Source organism: Cupressus sempervirens, chromosome 10, assembly GCF_028749045.1.
Source record: "Cupressus sempervirens isolate cs-2001-9-10 chromosome 10, ASM2874904v1, whole genome shotgun sequence".
Taxonomy (NCBI): Eukaryota; Viridiplantae; Streptophyta; class Pinopsida; order Cupressales; family Cupressaceae; genus Cupressus; species Cupressus sempervirens.
Window position 1 is genome coordinate 208,883,903 of NC_143127.1, and position 18,081 is coordinate 208,901,983.

General features: G+C 33.6%; 1 pseudogene; it reads right to left on the bottom strand.

The window, feature by feature from the left end:
• Nucleotides 1–14,933: 14,933 nt before the first annotated feature.
• Nucleotides 14,934–18,081, bottom strand: part of LOC149533367 (receptor-like protein 4) — a 48,496-nt pseudogene continuing 45,348 nt past the window's right edge.

Here is an 18,081-nt window from a genome sequence, read left to right on the forward strand (position 1 = left end):
TAGTTTAGAGGCACAGGAGAATTTACGCTAAGAATCTGCAGAGCAATAATAGAGAAAATAGAGAAAGGTCAACCCTTACAAAATTCAAAAAAATTGTCTTTATAGTTCAAGCATAACTGAGATTTTCCCTCCAAAACTATCCTGCAACCACCACCATAAAGGCTCTGCCAAGAACAATCATGGGAATTTGAAGAAATCTAATCTAAGTATAGCTTTAGGTACCACGAAATCTAACTGTTAACTAAAACAGGGCCTTGAGAAGATAGAGGCAGCACTATTGATTGTCCTGATCAGGTAGATAGATTAGATCGGGGTGGTAGAGTGTCTCTGCATGCTTCACATTCACTTTGGGTGGTTGGAATTGATTACAGAGATTAAATTGCATAAAAAATCTTGACTTTCTTCATTCCTGAGCACCTGAATCAACAAGGCTAGCAAGTCAACTAAACTCTACATCCAAAATGAACTACGTGGGCCAATAACCTCCTTTTATCTTGCCACCTCACAGGAGTCTTACATGGTTTACCATCTCAAACTGCGCACGCCACCTTGCAAACCCTAACCATGACGGTCACATTAACTGTTGGCTACTAACCGTTACTACCTCTATCAGACCCATTGGGACACGTATCACTGAGGTGCTATGTCGCTATGCGTATCCTTCGAGCACTTTCCCATGGCGAGATAGCATCCACTGTAGATCCAGACTGATCGGACGATCGTGTAGACTTGCCGTATTACTGTTCTTGCTTCCTCAAAATTTCAAGCCCACGAAACACTTGGCAACCACCTAGCACAACCTGGCATCCTCATCTTGGCGAGACCTGGCCCCACTAATCCATGTGGTGCAAAGGTGCTATGTCGCTATGGATAATATCCTCACAGCTTTCCATAGCGAGATAGCACCTATTGTCAATTTCCTTAGATCTGATGATCATGAAGACTCGCTGCATTATTGTGCTTTTCCCTTAAACTTCTAGGCCCAGGAACCAACTCAGCACACCTGGCATTCGACTTGGCCCAAACTGGTACCATCTCTATAGTTTTCATAACACTCAGCCCCACCCTGCTACATGTCGCTAAGGAACTATGTCGCTATGGGTAATATTCTCATAGCTTTCCATAGCGAGATAGCGCCCATTGTTGATCTCCATGAGATCAATGATCATGGAAGATCCTCATAATACTGTGCTTGCCTCCATAAAGTTTTTGGTCTATGAATCCACTTGGCAACCACCTAGCACAACCTCGCATCCTCATCTTGGTGAGATCTGGCCCCACTAATCCATGTGGCACAATGGCGCTATGTCGCTATGGGTAATATCCTCGTAGCTTTCCATAGCGAGATAGCGCCCACCGTTGATGTCCTTAGATCTACGGTGATCAAAAAAATTGTACAACTGCGCACTGAATTGGCTAAAAGGACCAATGAAAAACTACCATCGTACTGTGACCCACCTAACAACTACCACCGAGGATGAGCTGTAATATCACTTTGGAGAAGGGTAGGCCCATTATGTCATCTGTGCCGTGAGTTGTCGAGGTGCTATGTCGCTATGGGTAATATCCTCACAGCTTTCTATAGCAAGATAGCACCCATCATTGATTTCCTGAGATCTGGTGGTGAGCAAGATGGATCTGACCTATCAGTATGCCAACCAATAAGAAACTAGCCATGTGCCAACCTATTTGACAAATTTCATCACTAATATCTGACGGGGCACACTTGGGACCCACCTTCCTTTTGATGTCGTCGTAGTATCACTTTTTGTCTAGGCACTATGTCACTAATGGCAAGGAACAGAGATTTTTTGATAGCACCATAGCATCCTCTAAGGATCTATCAAAACTCGACATCAGAGAAATAGCAAGGAAAAGGAGGACCCACCTGACATGCTGCCAAAAGGCGCTATGTCGCTATGGCAAAACAATGTGCAACTTCCCATAGTGAGATAGCGCTAACCGTAGATATCTCTTGATTCGACGATGGGGACTTGTGGGCCCACAAAAACACTTAAAATGTGCAAGGAAAGAAATATTACCAGGTTAGCATAAGGTATTTTGTGCCCTTTTGAATATTTGAATATTTAAAACCTATGGACATTACTACGTTGAATTCAAATGTGGTGATTTTGGTGGGAAGGCAAAAATGACCAATAGTTATACTGTTAGGATCACATATTTTTGGTCTATTATAGTGCTTACACATTACTATCATATGTTTAAGTTGTGCATTATAATTGTACATGATCTAATTGTACATGATCTTTTAGGTCTTCAAACAAAGGGAAAATTCACATGTCCAGTTTATGGTCCGAAGATGAAATCTCGTCATTCAAAAAGTTCAAGAAAGCAGGTGTTCAATGAGTTTAGGCGCTTTCTCCACAATAATCATAGGTATCGAATTACCAAAAAACATCTTTTCAATGGGAAAGAAGAGACATCATCAAGGCCACGAAGAATGACACCTCATCTATGGAAGTTGGAATATGATCAACTAAATCATCGAGGTAATGTCTAGTTTGTCGTCTAAAGTTTAAAATTTGTATTTTGATATTGTCTTATATTTACTAATGTTGTAATTGATGCTTGTGAAGGTTGTCAAAGCATCAATGACCAACTTCCTAGAGGAATAAAAAGTTATCCTACTCAATTTAGTAGGTTATCATACTACAAGGATCTCTCAATTGTGCATTTGTTTAATGCTATGCATATTGGAAAGAATGTAACAAAGATACTATGAAAAATGTTGGATGGAAGGCATGATAGAGAAAAAATTGCCAAAATTTGTACTGACATTCATGAATCCAATCATGCACTAAAAGATTTCATTGAATCAAATAGCAATGGAAACTGCATAAATACAAGTGGCCTTCCTTGGTTATTAACGGAGCAAAAAAGTGATGCATTAAAAGAAGTCATAAAAAAAGAAAAAAATTAACAAGATTTGCTACAAATATGAGAACTTTTCTATCAAAGAAAGGTGATTTTGGGCCAGGTTGAAAGCACATGATTGGCATACCTTCGTCAAGGTAGGTCATGTTCTCTATTCATAGTATATTTGTAAAATTGAATGTACTACCTATTGCATTATTTAATAATATATTGAAATGATCATTTTTTAATAATTGTAGTACATCCTACCTCTATCCCTTCCACACTAGTTTGAAAATAGTAGTAAACAAGTTATATATGATCTTGGAAAATACATGATGTTGGAAGTGTTTTTTCTTAGATTTGTAGCTTTTTATCTGAAAGCTATTGTATAATTTCATTTGAAATCTCGTTTATGTGTTTTTGCATGTTGAATCCCTTTTAGGTGGTTATCATCTAAATAAATTGATAAAAAAAGATATTAAATGTTGGAAGAGAAAAATTCCACAGCTTATGTGTGAAATGCAAAAGTGTTTACCTTCAACCTTTTTCGATGCTCAAGAACACTACCTCATACATCAAGTTGAGGAGATTGAATTTTGTGGACCTGTACAAATTAGGTCAATGTGGATGGTTGAGAGGCACTTGAAATTTATGAAGGGCATGGTTTGACAAAGAACACATCCTGAGGGTTCTATGGTAGAGGGATATATGGTATACTAGACCATGGTGTACATTAGTGAATATCTTCCAAAGTTTGCAACAAATATCTATTTAGATCGCATTTGGAATCCCAACTCTAATGACAAATTTGAAAGGGAGTAACTGACAGAGAAAGGTAGATTAAGGAGAGTGAGAGGTAATTATAAAAAAAAAATTTGTAGTTTAATAATTCTTATCCATCATCAATATATATAAGTTGTTTCCAACTAGTGTAATTGTCTTCTTTATAGTTGGTCGTGAGTGGGATGCACTACATTTGTATATTGTAAACAATCTTGATTGGATGATGGTATGGATTGAATAGACTCTAGAAAATGGTTGCTCATTAACATAGGATGGTGTTGCATCATTGGTTAAAGAAGCTCATTGTAATAGAGATCCCAATGTTATGCCAATGGTACTTGATCTAGTATATGGCTTAAGAGATACAAAGGTATGCATAATATTACTAATCATGAGACAAGTTTTATATCAACTCACAAATCGATGCAAATAATTTTGACATGTTTGAATAATTGCAGAACAAACACCACAAAGCTATGTACTACCATGGCTATAAATTTCACACAAAAAAGTCAGATGAAACAAAGAAAACGTATGATTCTGGGATAAGTGTTGCCTTCATGGTCACCAATATTTTGTCTAGAACTGACATGCATCCTCAACAATCTAAAAATTGATACTATGGCATTTTGGATGATATACTTGAGTGTGACTTTAATTCATTCAAAATAGTTATATTTATCATCAAATGGTATATGCCACGGATGAATCGAAATGATCCTGATCGGACTATTATTGAACATGATAGTGGATTTACTATGATTAATATAAGGTCATTTGAGTCAGTCAGAGATGAGCCCTATGTTATTCCAAGCCAATGCAAGAAAGTTTTTTACTTTGGTGTTCCACACAAACTAGGTTGATCATTTGTTGTTAGACATGACCCAAGAGGAAGTTCAATAAAGTATAATGTGATGGAAGAAGAAGATATTGAAGAAGGACAAGATGAAGTAAATGATTATCAAGAACAATAGTTACCTAGTGATGAAGAAGAAGATGATGATGATGATTTTGGTCATGCTGACGATAATGGTGATAATGATGATGATGATGTTGATGACGATCATGATCATGGTGATGAAGATGGTGATGATCATGGCGACGATGATGATGATGGTGGTGGTGATGAAGATGATGATGACGGCAATGAAGATGGTGGTGGTCATGACGATGATCAAAGTGACAAGTACAATGATGGTGATGATGATAATTATGATGATGATGACATGGATGAAGATCATGATGATCAATGAAATGTCTAGGTAGGATCAATGTCAACTATGATGGGGTCATGTACGACCAAATTTTTCTTTCCAAACCATATGTGCAGATATAAACATTAAGTAGAACATGTCAAATATTTTTTTAGATATACACATTAGTTACACCAAATTTTTGGCTAACTTAAGACAAATGATTTACATATACAGTCTACTTTATTATTAATATTTTTTTTGGTAAGTCTATTACTTTAATTCCACTACTAATTTCTAAGACATACTAATCATTTTCATAGGGCAACATGGATGCACCATCTCACACACCTTCAGTAGAGGTAAACATTAATTATTGTAATTTTTAATGTTAATATAGAAACAATACTGTATTGTTATGTTCTTTTCTTTATGGATTTGGAGTTATTTTTATGAAAATTTACTAATATTTGATGTCACAAATGATAGGAAAAAGCTAGAATGGCAGCTGATCAAATGTGATCTGAAATATGAGCATTATTTCTACATGACATCACTCTTAGTGCTGACCCTATGTTCATAGCCCATCAACTCAAACAAAGATACACTGATGAAATTGTTAACTTTATCATCGATGGTGACACAAGTGAGGAGAAAGAGACACTGAGAAAAGAATTAGACCGTAGGGTCCAATCTTTGAAGGTAAGTAGTAATTCGACTAAAGCAATAATAGAAGTTCAATAGATGTTAATATTTTATTGTATTTTATGGATCATGATCTCTAATTTATGTTTCCTTGTATAGAAATATGTGACAGTTGTGACATTACATGGTGAACATGGTGAGGGTTGTAGCACACAACCTTTGTGTAAGTAACACTTTCTTTGTTTGTTTTCATCAACATTATAAAACTTACCTTCTTTTTTTTGTGGATGCTTCTAGCTAGTATCCCATTTGATCTTTATCCATTACAAATATCTTTGCTAACAATATTGTATTCTTCAGCTCATGATGAAGTGTAGATGTCTCCTTTGGTCGACAGTCCAGTATTGCCTTATGCATTGTCGACAACAAGGTCCATGCAAACATCCTCATCTATGCCCACTACAACTAGTAAAACCTTGTTTTTCTATATTTTGTAATGTGCTAATCATGCATTTTTTTTTTATTGGCTGGATTTTGTAGTCATGTACCTATCATACGTACTAGAGTACAAAATTTGGTGATTAGTACTCTGGTACATGTGATTGATCCATTTCCTAGAGCAATCTGTGTGATTAATACTTTAGTTCCACCACCAACAAAGCATTCCTCATCACTATCATTTTCAACCTTATGTCTATATCACTATGTATAACTATAGATTAGAGCCTGGGGCGAATTGTATTTAAGACATTGGGATTTGCAAACCTGAGCTATTAAGCCTTACATGCAAAACATACTTCTTTGGCTTTTCATTTGTATCTTTAATGGCATTTTTTGTTCATGTGTTTAAAATCCTATTGAACTTTTGTAAGCCTATAGATCATACATACCAGAGTACAAAATCTGGTGATTATTACTCTGGTACGTGTGACTAATCCATTTCTTGGAGCAATCTGTGTGATTAATACTTTAGTTCCACAACCAACAAAGCATTCCTTGTCACTGTCATTTTCAGCCTTATGTCTATATCGCTATGTATAACTATAGATAAGAGCCTAGGGTGAAGTGTATTTAAGAAATTGGGATTTGCAAACCTAAGCTATTAAACCTTGCATGCAAAATATACTTCTTTGGCTTTCATTTGTATCTTTAATGGCATCTTTTGTTTATGTGTTTAAAATCCTATTGAACTTTTGTAAGCCTATATATTATTGATTCTTTCCACTACCTGATAGTATGTATATCAACACATATTAAATTACTTTCTTTCACATGCACGCTATTAGTCAAATATATCTATTGGAAAAAAACATACGTACTAGAGTAGGTTCCTCCCAACAATATTAGTATTGGATGCTGACAAAAGAAACTAAACTCAAAAACATTGAGATATAGTGAAATTCACCATAAGTTGTGTGTTATCCCTACACTCTAGTTACAAACTAGAGAGAACAATGATGCTTAAAGGATGTTTCTCAGGAACCCAAGTACTCTAGATGCAGTGTAAATCAACTATTTCAATTGCTGAAAAGTCATATTAAATGAAACATTAAATATGTTGTCTCTTATAGTGACATGCTTGAGGTATAAAACTCAAATTATGTGAAATAGTTTATGGGGAAAACTATATATGCTTTTTGAATCAACTTTTCCCTTCCCAATGATGGATCATTGACCGCAAACTAAACAATTGATTCAAAATACATATACAAGTTTTTCTACAAAACTCTTGTACATACTATATGAACTATGGAAAGCTCATGCCCACTATTAAAATGATGATTTATATTCACCCATTTGTGTATTGCCTTCTATTGTTCATGTAATGATAGATTCTATATTCCATGACCTGTGTGAATTGCTAGATGTGTTCAATTGAACAGTTCATAATACTTTTACTACTGTTACATGTATAAGGAGTAGGAAAAATATTATTTTACATGACTGTTGTATACTTGTAAATAGTAACAAATGCCTCAATTAGAGAAATTGACAATGGATTGTTAGTGCACGCACTCTGTCATTGGCACTTCATTGCTTTGTGTAAATGTTAAAGTGTATGCCTAATGAGGTCGATTAACATTACAAGTATTTAACCCCATAGTAAGTGGCTCATGTCCAATGATCTGTCACAAACCTCAACCAAAAAACCATCACAGAACCATTTGCCCTTTGCTTATGGAAAAAACTATTATCACACACATAAAACAGAAGTTAAAAATGAAACCATTATATGTTACTATATGTGTAAACTGAACTATGTCAATATCAAATCTAGAATTTTTATATTGCATGCATCCACCAATGCCAATCTATGATCAATCACAATCTTTATCAACTCTAGCTCTTCCTATATCGCTGCTCTAACCACTCATGCTAAAATATTCAATTCTACTGTAATGTTGCAAATCAAAACACAACTTAACTGATCGCTCCAAAGTTCAACTGCCAACTAACATAAAATCTCTTGACCAAGGGTTTTCTATAGGAAATTACATGCTATGATACCACGATGTGTAGCTCAATGCTGACCACTCTAATAGAGCAATAAAACTTAGAGAAGCCACATATTACATCATAAATAATCATAATTATGTATTAATATTGAAAAAGTCAGTTTGTAAAAACCACAAAGAAATGATTTATGAATCATTGCCACCATAAAAATGAATTTACAAACAACATACTCATTGGATAGCCCATGTTCAGCCTACATCCATATTTCACTAGTCTCGTAACTTCCACTCACCTAGACTACTAATAAAACATAGACGTAAGCTAATTCATCAAGTTGCTCTAATCTCCTTGTAGATTAAATTATTCCACTATTATCAACTTTTTTTAATTCACAATATTAGTAATGAAAACTTTCTTTAAGTCACAATACTAGTAATGAACAGATAACTTGAGACTTGGATAACTTTTTAATTTCAAACTTAATTCACAAATTGGTCACTAATTTGTTTGCCTCGAAGGTTACTTGGTGTTTGAAACTTACATTTGCTAGTCACATGTCAGATTCCTTGTAGAATAGAAATGCGAGGCAACTTTCCACTCAAGAGAACATATTTTCAACATAATGAGGTTTGCTCCACTTCTACTCAAGAAAATTTTCTTTTCCATAATATATGTGCTGAGAAGTAATAGCATTATTGTGTGTCAACACAAGGAGAATGAGTAGTGATAGGAAATATTAATCACCCTACAAATTTTACTTAACTAATTGGAAAAATTAAATGTCAAAATAGAATAGAAGATTCATTAAACATTCCAACCTTTTGTTTGTTTGGTTTGAGTGGGCCAAAAGGGGTATTTAATCAATATTAGCACTTATTTACCACTACTGCTAAATAAGTCCACCAATGTTTATCTAAAATTTTGAGATGAGGGAATGTAGTGATACAACCTACAAAAGGTTTCCCAAATTTTGACAAGCTAACTGGCAAGAGAAGCTATTAAATTGCTGTAAACAAATTAAAAGCTAGGGGCAAAAATGTCAATGTAGGTAAAATGTTGGTTAGAATGTGTTTTTTAGTTAGAATGTGTTTTCCACATGCTATTTTAGCTACAAAACCATGCATTTTATGTTTTAAGATGTCATTTTAGCTACAAAACCATGTCATTCAATTCCACTTTAAGGATCATTGGATGTCAATGAAGTAAAATACTTTAAATCTTCAAAGTCATCATGAGGAATGGTAGTAAAAGAATAGTATGGTCTAAAAATGTTTGCCCTAATTCATCAGTAGATGTAACTAGTGATAAAAGTTATGCTAGATAGATCTTTCTGCAATCATATTTTGTGCACTAATAGACAGACCTTCAGTTAATAGAGCAATAAAGAGCAATACTACTAAAGCTGATCCAATTCTTGGAGTAGTCTGTGTGATTAGTACTGGTTCATATGTAGGGACATTGTTGCTGAACAAGAAAACTATGTCTCTGTTAAAATTACAAAAGCTTCCAGGTGCTTTAAAATTGTTATTTTTTAAAGTGTAAATTTAGTTTACTTTTACATTACTTGTTTTGGATTGATAATCCCTTTATGTTTTTGTAGGTAATAATGTTTTCTTTGATCATCTTTCTGATATGACATTGAGACTATTTGGACCCACCATACATAAAAGGTACATAGTTTCATATTATTGCTACATAATTTTTCTTTTCTTCTATTTATTGTACTATATTAAAGTTATTGATATAACAATCTAATTTCTTTTTAAAGGTGGAATTTACAAGCTGTGGAATTAAAAAATCAGTTGATTACATCTTTTGAGGAGAAATTTGGAAAAAACATTTTTGACACTAGCCTACTTCTAAAAAGCGCATCAAAGCATATAAAGACTATGAGGGATCAATATAGAAGGGGTCTTAAGGAGAACCCAAAGTAAGACCGTCCTCCTATGATTCCGCTAATGGAGTGGAATGAAATAATAGAGGATGCAAAGGAGAAAAGGCTATGTGAAAATAGAGTAAATGAAGCAGCATAGGGTAAAAAAAAGGTATGTCATGATAGTATTAAGTACATTGTAATCATGCACTAATTAGTGATATTTGTAAATATATAATTTAAGATGTCTAAAATTGTTCATAGATTGTAGGACACATTTGTGGCTACAAGAGAGAGACTACAAAAGGTTGGCCAACATAAACTTGGCTCTTGTGGCTATATGAATCTCCAGTCTCAACTTATAAGTAGAAGCAATGAAATTTCATCTTTATCTTTTTATATAATGTTGTAAACAGTTTTGTTTAATGAAACTATACATGGAAAATTGACGATATTAAGCAAAAAATATAGGACATAGAATTCAATGTGGAGCTCACAGATGAAGATAGAAAAATTGCCTTCAAGGAATGCTATAAAGTCGTGGTTGCACACCTACATGAATAATCTGAAAGCCTTGCCCAAGAATCTAGTGCACCAAATGATATCTCACAGGTAAATTGGTTAGATGAAAAGTAAATGAAATTGAATAGTTGAGAAGATTCTTTTTTTGTGTTAGTTTTGAATGTAAATTGACTACATAACAATGTGCATAAGATTTTATTGTAGCCTTCATATCTTATCACAGAACCTACTCGTGACAAAGGCCATGATGTGCATTATAGTGGTGGAGGTATTAATTTTCTATTGGAAATTAATTATGCAATTATGAATATAATTTAACATCTTCAATTGCAATTTGACTTGTATCCTTTTTTTGAATATTTCAGAGCATGTTAAACATCATGGTGAAGGAGTGGAGCATGTTCCAAGTGTTCAACATGTTGACATGGTAGCGGATCAAAATGTTAATGTACATGATGTGGCATTGTTAGGTAAGAAAAATGCATGTTATGTTGTACTAGTACTTAATTATAGACTTGTAACAATTAATAAAAAAGACAAAGAGTATGCCAATTTATCTCATTTACTTGTTCTTGAAACAGAGTCCCCTTTAGTGTAGCAGCCTCTTGCTCCTCCAAAGAGAAGGAACCATCATAATTTGACATTACATATGCTAGAAGAGGAGGAGAATGATGAATATATGGATGCTCCTATGAGCCATTTTCTTAAGAGAGCTAAGAAAAATAAAAAGAAGAAATGATGTTTTAAAAATGCTCTTTGATCAACCTTGTTGGATAATGAAAGAACTTTGTTTTAAGTAATTTTCTATGAATGATGCGTATTAATACTGATTTTTATTTTATGTTAATGAATATTGTTATGTGTTAATTAATTCTTGATTATTATTGTGTATTAATGAATTTTATATCATATTAATGAATGTTATGTGATTGTATTGATTGAATGTTATAGTTCATAAATGGATGAATGAATGAATGAAGTATGTAAATAGATGATAATGGGTAATTTAGATTGATGTTAGGGGGAGGGGGGTGAGGCTAGATGAGCTTCCATCTTTACGTGGTTGGCCTTGTTAAGTAGAGAATATTATAGTATGCTTGAAACCAAGTGAAGCTCAAACTAACATACGAAGGAATCACAAAACCCAAATCCATCTACCTCTCATATTCTCATCCCAATAAGTCATCTTTTTTGCCACTTTTATTTGGAAGGTTCTAAAGCCTGATCAATTTATTATCTACATATCTTGAAATCATAACACTCCAAAGAAAAGAATGATGTGCTTGAATAATGCACACTATTTCTTTCACCCACTTTATTCGGAAGCCAATTACTTGCATCACCAAGTTGAGGTAGTGTAACTTGTAAGGTTCCCAAAATATGTTCTCATATCTCACCTCAACTGATGCAGAGTCTACAGCCTTAATCCACAAAAATCTTCTTAAGTGCCTAGTAGCACCCAACCCACTGCAAGATGCCAAGCAAGGTTACTAGCCTTTACCCAATGCTGACCTCTGTCTTTCCAAGTGGATTCCACCTCTTTAAGGTCTTACCCCCTCTCTAGGGCTCTTAGCAAACTTGAGTCAAATTAAGGCTTTAGGGACACTAGCCCTCAACTAGGCCAAATTAGGCAAATTAGGCAAAATGCTTTCAAGGCTTCAAACAAAGACTGGTTTTGTCATTCCTAGTCCTATATACCTTAGTTTTTATTGAATACAAATACAAGAGCTCCACCACTTAACCTTTGATTCAAATATGACCCCATTTTCCAACAAGATTATCTAATATGAATCCTGAAATCTCTTCCCACGATAGTGGTTGGTTTTGACATGATTTCTGCTAAGTTCAATTTTGTGTATAAAGGTTGAAATGGAGCATTGGGCTTGCTAGATTCACCAAAAATTTTGGCATGGTGCTCTCTAGAATATCCATGAGGTATGAAATTAATGCTATTGTAGTTTGAGCTAAAGTGGATGAAAAAATGATCTTCAACCCTGAAATTCCACTGTAACAAAAAAAAAAGGTTTACTTACTCTATTCTTATCAAACATTCACTTGGTTTTGTAGTCTCATCACAAGCCTAGCAAAGTGATACAGTTGCTATCAGTAAGTAGAGGGAAAATGTGAGGGATGTGAAGAGATTGAGCTAGGCTAGGTGGCCACTTGGCCAAAGCTAAAACCCTAAAAAAACTATAGCCCTTCTGAATATTTATTTTTTCTAAATTTCTTCTCTCCACTTTAGATGTTACTAGTTGTTTAAGAAATAAAATTTCAAATTAGTCATTAGTTAGCTTTTTGTAATAAACATTTCAAAAGAGGTATAGAAAAATGATTCTAGCTCTTTCCCATACATGCTTTTTATTTATTTTGGTACACGTTTATGCAATTGGGGCCATCCAATTTCTAAGAGTTGGAGATGACAGAATTTGAAGGGGAAACTATGGATATTTGGGTTTGGAACATTTGATAGGATTATATTGGTTAGTTGCAATTTATTTGATCATTGATGTTCTTCTCCAATAAGATTTATGTGTGTAAGCTCTGAGATTAATAAAAGAATATCTCTAGTAGAGAACCATAAAAATGTTCTCATGTTTTCCAAATTTTGACAGTAATATTTAATGCATTTTGATTTATCTTTGTCAATTTATCATAGGGTTATGTTGTCACTACTATCATGAAGGTTTGTGCCTTTGAAATGGAAGCTGGAAAGAAAGTAGAGCTAATACCAAAGGTACTGAAGCTCCGTATATGTGTACTTTATGTCTTTTTAAATAATTTTGGAATTCATCACCTTTTACAAAATAACTTATTTTTGTTATGCATTTTATTTATGTGGTTATTCTTATCCAATGTCTACTTTTACATATAGGTATATACTTCTATGTGCCAAAAATTACATTACCATATTATAAAATTATATGTTGTCTATGTATGTGATTGAGGCTTTAATTGACACTATTTGTTTGCGTACATTTCCTTTATAAATTCAACATTGTACCTACAAGAGATTCTCAAGCTAGCTTCGTGGACTAGCTTTTTGTAATATTTGCCTTGATTGCCTAATTCATCAGTAGACCTCTGAAAGGAGAACTCATACCTACCTTCTTGTGTGTTGTTGTCTAAATAATACTTGTTCTGCATTCTATCTTGTTAACTTTATTACATAGATTAATTTATTCTGTTAGAGTAATCTGACAGAGACACACTGAAATCTGTCTTCATCATTTTGACTATAAGCACTAACCTCCAACTATTTCTAAACCTAAGAATCATATAATGTTGATCATAAAGAAGCTTATTGAATTGGATTTATAATTATCAGAGAGTAGTAATAACTTCTATACAAATTGGATATGGTGATTTCAACTTGGATGCTTTACATTAAATATATTAATTATCATTTCACTATTTAGCTTTGATTTTCATTTAGCCAAGTGGGCTGATGGCAGTATCAGCAACTTCTTTATGGTTCTTTTAAAGTGAAAATGGTAGAACTCACTTTCTATGCACAGGAAAGGTCTGTACAAGAGTATAAGAAATAAGTTATGTGACCAAGCATTATCCCCCTCCAACAACCAGCACTTTATTCTCCCATCCTAAACTAAATGAAAAAGGGAAATAGATAACTAGTATAATAAGATTAAAATTTAGATATGATTTTGAAACATGTGTAATCCCTACGAAAAATTAGTCATGATCATACTTGTTGGATTTGACTATAGAATAGATGTGGCATGCTAAGTTTGAACCCAGACTTGTTGTCAGCACCTTGATTTGATAGACACTTGGTAGATTGAAGAAACTATGAAATATAATGGATTTTTAGTGAACCAAATGCTTTTTCTATGCACACTTCTCCTAATCAGCTTTCAAAGAGAAAAAAGTGGAGAATTGCACACTACCTTGATCACATATACAAGCATATATCAAAAAATTATGTACAAAAGCATATTTGAACTGATGGAAAGTTATTTTATAAAATATTACTATTAAACATTCTCAAATATTAAATATTACTATAAAAAATTTAGGAAATAAAAAGTGGCTGCTTTTCAATTATGGGATGGCCTAAAATTGATTTTATTTTATTTTTCTAGAACTAGAGTGGGGTTTTTTTGGCAATAACCCGAGGAGCGTTGAGGGCATTTGTACCAAATCTCTTAAGGTAGGTCTCTTCTTGAGTGCTGGGAATGTCAAACTTAGGGCCAAAATCTACCACATTGTGACCAAGTAGTGCCCTTTAGGACCAATTATTGAGGAGGGTAGGACCTCTTTTGGTGCTGGTTGACTAAGGGGGACATTCCTAAGTTGTACTGTAATAAATCTGACTGCAATAACTAAGCACTTACCATGACAGAAACCCTACTAATTGTGGAGTGCACCTCTATAATCATCATTTCCTACTTTTCACACCCAATTACACAGAGGGAATAACTAGCTATTTGAAATGCTTTTTAATATAACCACTTCCATTGATTCATGCATTGATATGCCTAGAACTACTAAAACACAAATCATGCAATGTTTTAAGATTGATTGGTCTATTGTGTTGTGAGATGATGGATCCATCATTAAATGACCTACAAAGCCTTAGGGACTCATCCTTCCATCTCATTGTCATTAAGTAATAACAGCTAAAGTTTTCAAAAGCCTAGATTGTTCAAAATCATGTCTATGTTTATTCGACAAATTGCCTTTTCTAAGAGATACTTGTCCAAGCTCCCAAAAAATACTACCTTTCAAACAAGAGCTCAAGTTTAGGCTTATCAAGGTCGAGAAAGTGGTGATTTTCTCACTAATAAAAATATAAATCTTTAAACCTTGACTCCCAAGATCAAATCACGTTATAACAAGAGCAGAGCTATCCTTATTAGTGTCATACATTCTATGTAGAAGGAGCACATGGAACTCCATTACATTGCATTTAATTAGGATTTTGAAAAGATTCTTTCAATGCTTTCATAGTTAAAACTTTTGATGTTTCAATTGTGAAATCCATTGGAATCAATGCATAGTTCTCAAGACCACTGATTATTGGAGTTCCAATAAGAGGTGCTAACATTATGCTCATTGTTGGTTTGGTAAAGTTGTGAGCAGTCTTCTTCCAATGAAATGTAGTGAAGCTTCCTACTCCCTTGAAGATATCTATTTGGTGTAAATTGATGCCATTTAAAATAATGTCAAACACTTTCTTCCCAACAACAGTAATACCTGAATCAATTTCTACAAGGTGAGAAACCAAAGCCTGTAGTGCAACCTTATATCAACATACTCATAGTCTACATTAGAAGTCAATGTAAGAGGAGATTGATATAAATGAGATGAGAAATACTCACAAGCTTGATTTGTACTCTTTATTAGATTCTAGGTTGACAACGCCTTGCTTCCATTGAGGCTATTAACACCATTGATGTTCAATTTCCAAGCACAGCCAAAATTATTTGTATCATTCTTAAAGCCAGGACCAAGAGCTACATGTCAGGTGGCAACAATTCACCAAGATTACATGCTTATCAATTGAGGGTGAAGCATAAGACAATGAAGTTACCTAATGATTTTAAATGACCCAACAATAGGGGCATATGTAGCAATTCTATATATGCATACTATAACTTCACCATCTTTTGTAGAAGTAAAATGATATGAATAAGAAACAAACTTGGCAGTTTCATCTAACTAGGGTAATCTCCAACTGAAGAAGACTTCCCTTATGGAGTGCACATGGCTTATATCAGATTGGATCAATAGATAATGTGGCAATTAGCAATCCATTCCCATGATTTAACAATCTTTGATGAATTTAAGTGTGATTTATCCCTTCCTCATGAATGCAAAAATATGTACTTTAAACTAGCAATTGTAGTCCTCCATCCTTTCCACAATGGATGACTATTCATGAGAAGAAGCTAGGGATATATTAAAATTTTAAGAAAAGTTGGGCAATGTTTCTTCTCAATTAATATGGAGGATGAAGGTAGTTGAAGTTGGGTCGGCATTGGATTCCTTTTGTGGTTTAAGGTCCTCTAAATAGGTTGTGTATGTTGTAGTCTAGCTTGTCTATAATTGATGCCTTAAAGTTTTTCTCTATTACTGCTAGCAACTATTATACTCAGACTATATTGATTTTGAATATAATTTCATGATTGTAGATATGAATCAATCTTAATTATTATTTTCAAAAATTTCCCATGCAATGTTGAACTTAGTAGTTTTCTAGGTTAATTTATTGCCCAACATTTGGTAATCATTTTTTTCCTTTCATGGATTTGTCTAATTAACATTTATTTCAAGATAAAATTTCCTTCCATAAATAAATTACTATATGTTTATTTGATCAAGAGGCTTAAAATTATTGCAAATCAATTTTTGTAAGGTCTTCGAATAATGTAAAGCTACACTTGGTTTCTTCTTCTTGTTGAATTAAGCACTTTCTAAAAGTTGTTTCTAATGTTGGACTTATCACAAAGAACTAAGATAAGTGTTCTCGTTTGGGTCAGTTTAGATGCATTTTCATTTAGTCTATAATGCCATTTCTAAAATCTTACCACTTGAAAGTTAAATCCCAAGAGGCCATGCACATACTACATGAGTTGCATAGAGATTTTGTATTCTTTGGTTTGTGTATGGTATTTTGTTAAGGAAAATGTTGTTGATCTCTAATTTATAGTTGGAAGTAGCTATGAAGTGGGAAGTTAAGTCCTAGAGCCTTCCTTGCATTGCATTTCGAAAGAAAATTTATCTTTTCAGTTCCCATTTTAACTTTAAAATCTTGCAGAAAGATCCAAAATACACAGAGGCTACTCTCGGGGATAACTTAGATGCTTTTCAAAACATTCTTAGAAGACGCTATCAAGAAAGGTTGCAACAATAATGTATACAATAGGAAGAATTAGTAAGTGATTTTTTTTTTCTTTATTGACCTTGCACATTCTGCTTATGGTTTTGAACTTCTAGGCTATGCTTGTTTGAATGAAGGTTTTCCCAATGGAAAAATCAGTTCTTTGCTTGCTTTGGCATTTAGATTTTCCATGGTAGTGCTTATTGTGCTTAAGGAATTCATTTCAAATTTTCATGTATTTTTGTAGATGAATAAAATAAGTGATTTTGTTGCTTAAATAGGATACTAATTTTTTGTTTCTCTATTTGTTAAAGAATTTGTTTTATCATGAAAATTCCTCTTTTGATTTTGATATTTACTTAGAATGTGTAGCAATCTGTAATCAGTACTTATATTAATTCTAACCTTCAGCTTAAGACATACAAAGTTTTGCTTGTTTAAGATTCTACCTCTTTTTTCTTTTTCTAATTCTATAAGGGCTTTGTATGTGGCAGGGACTTCTTAATGTTGATCCTTTTGATATTGATGCACAATGGAAGATTGAAGAAATGATTCGACAAGTATATGCATCCTTAAAGAAAAATCAACAAACCACAATGATCTAACTAAAGTACTAATTTCTAGGAGCTTAAGGATCTCCCTATATTTAATGTTTGAAATCTAGCCATTTTTACTAGACCCAATAGGACCTCAGGAATCAGCCTAGAGGAGAGGCCTGAAATTGGTGATGTGTGATTACAAATTATAAAATTGCCTATAGACAGACATTTCTTAAAGAAAGGTAGTATAGATTATCGGCATATTTATCTATAGCTTCTTCAAAAGACCTTGGATAAGCATTTCTATGTAATTGAATCACTTCCATGATCATCTTCTGATGTTTTCTATAA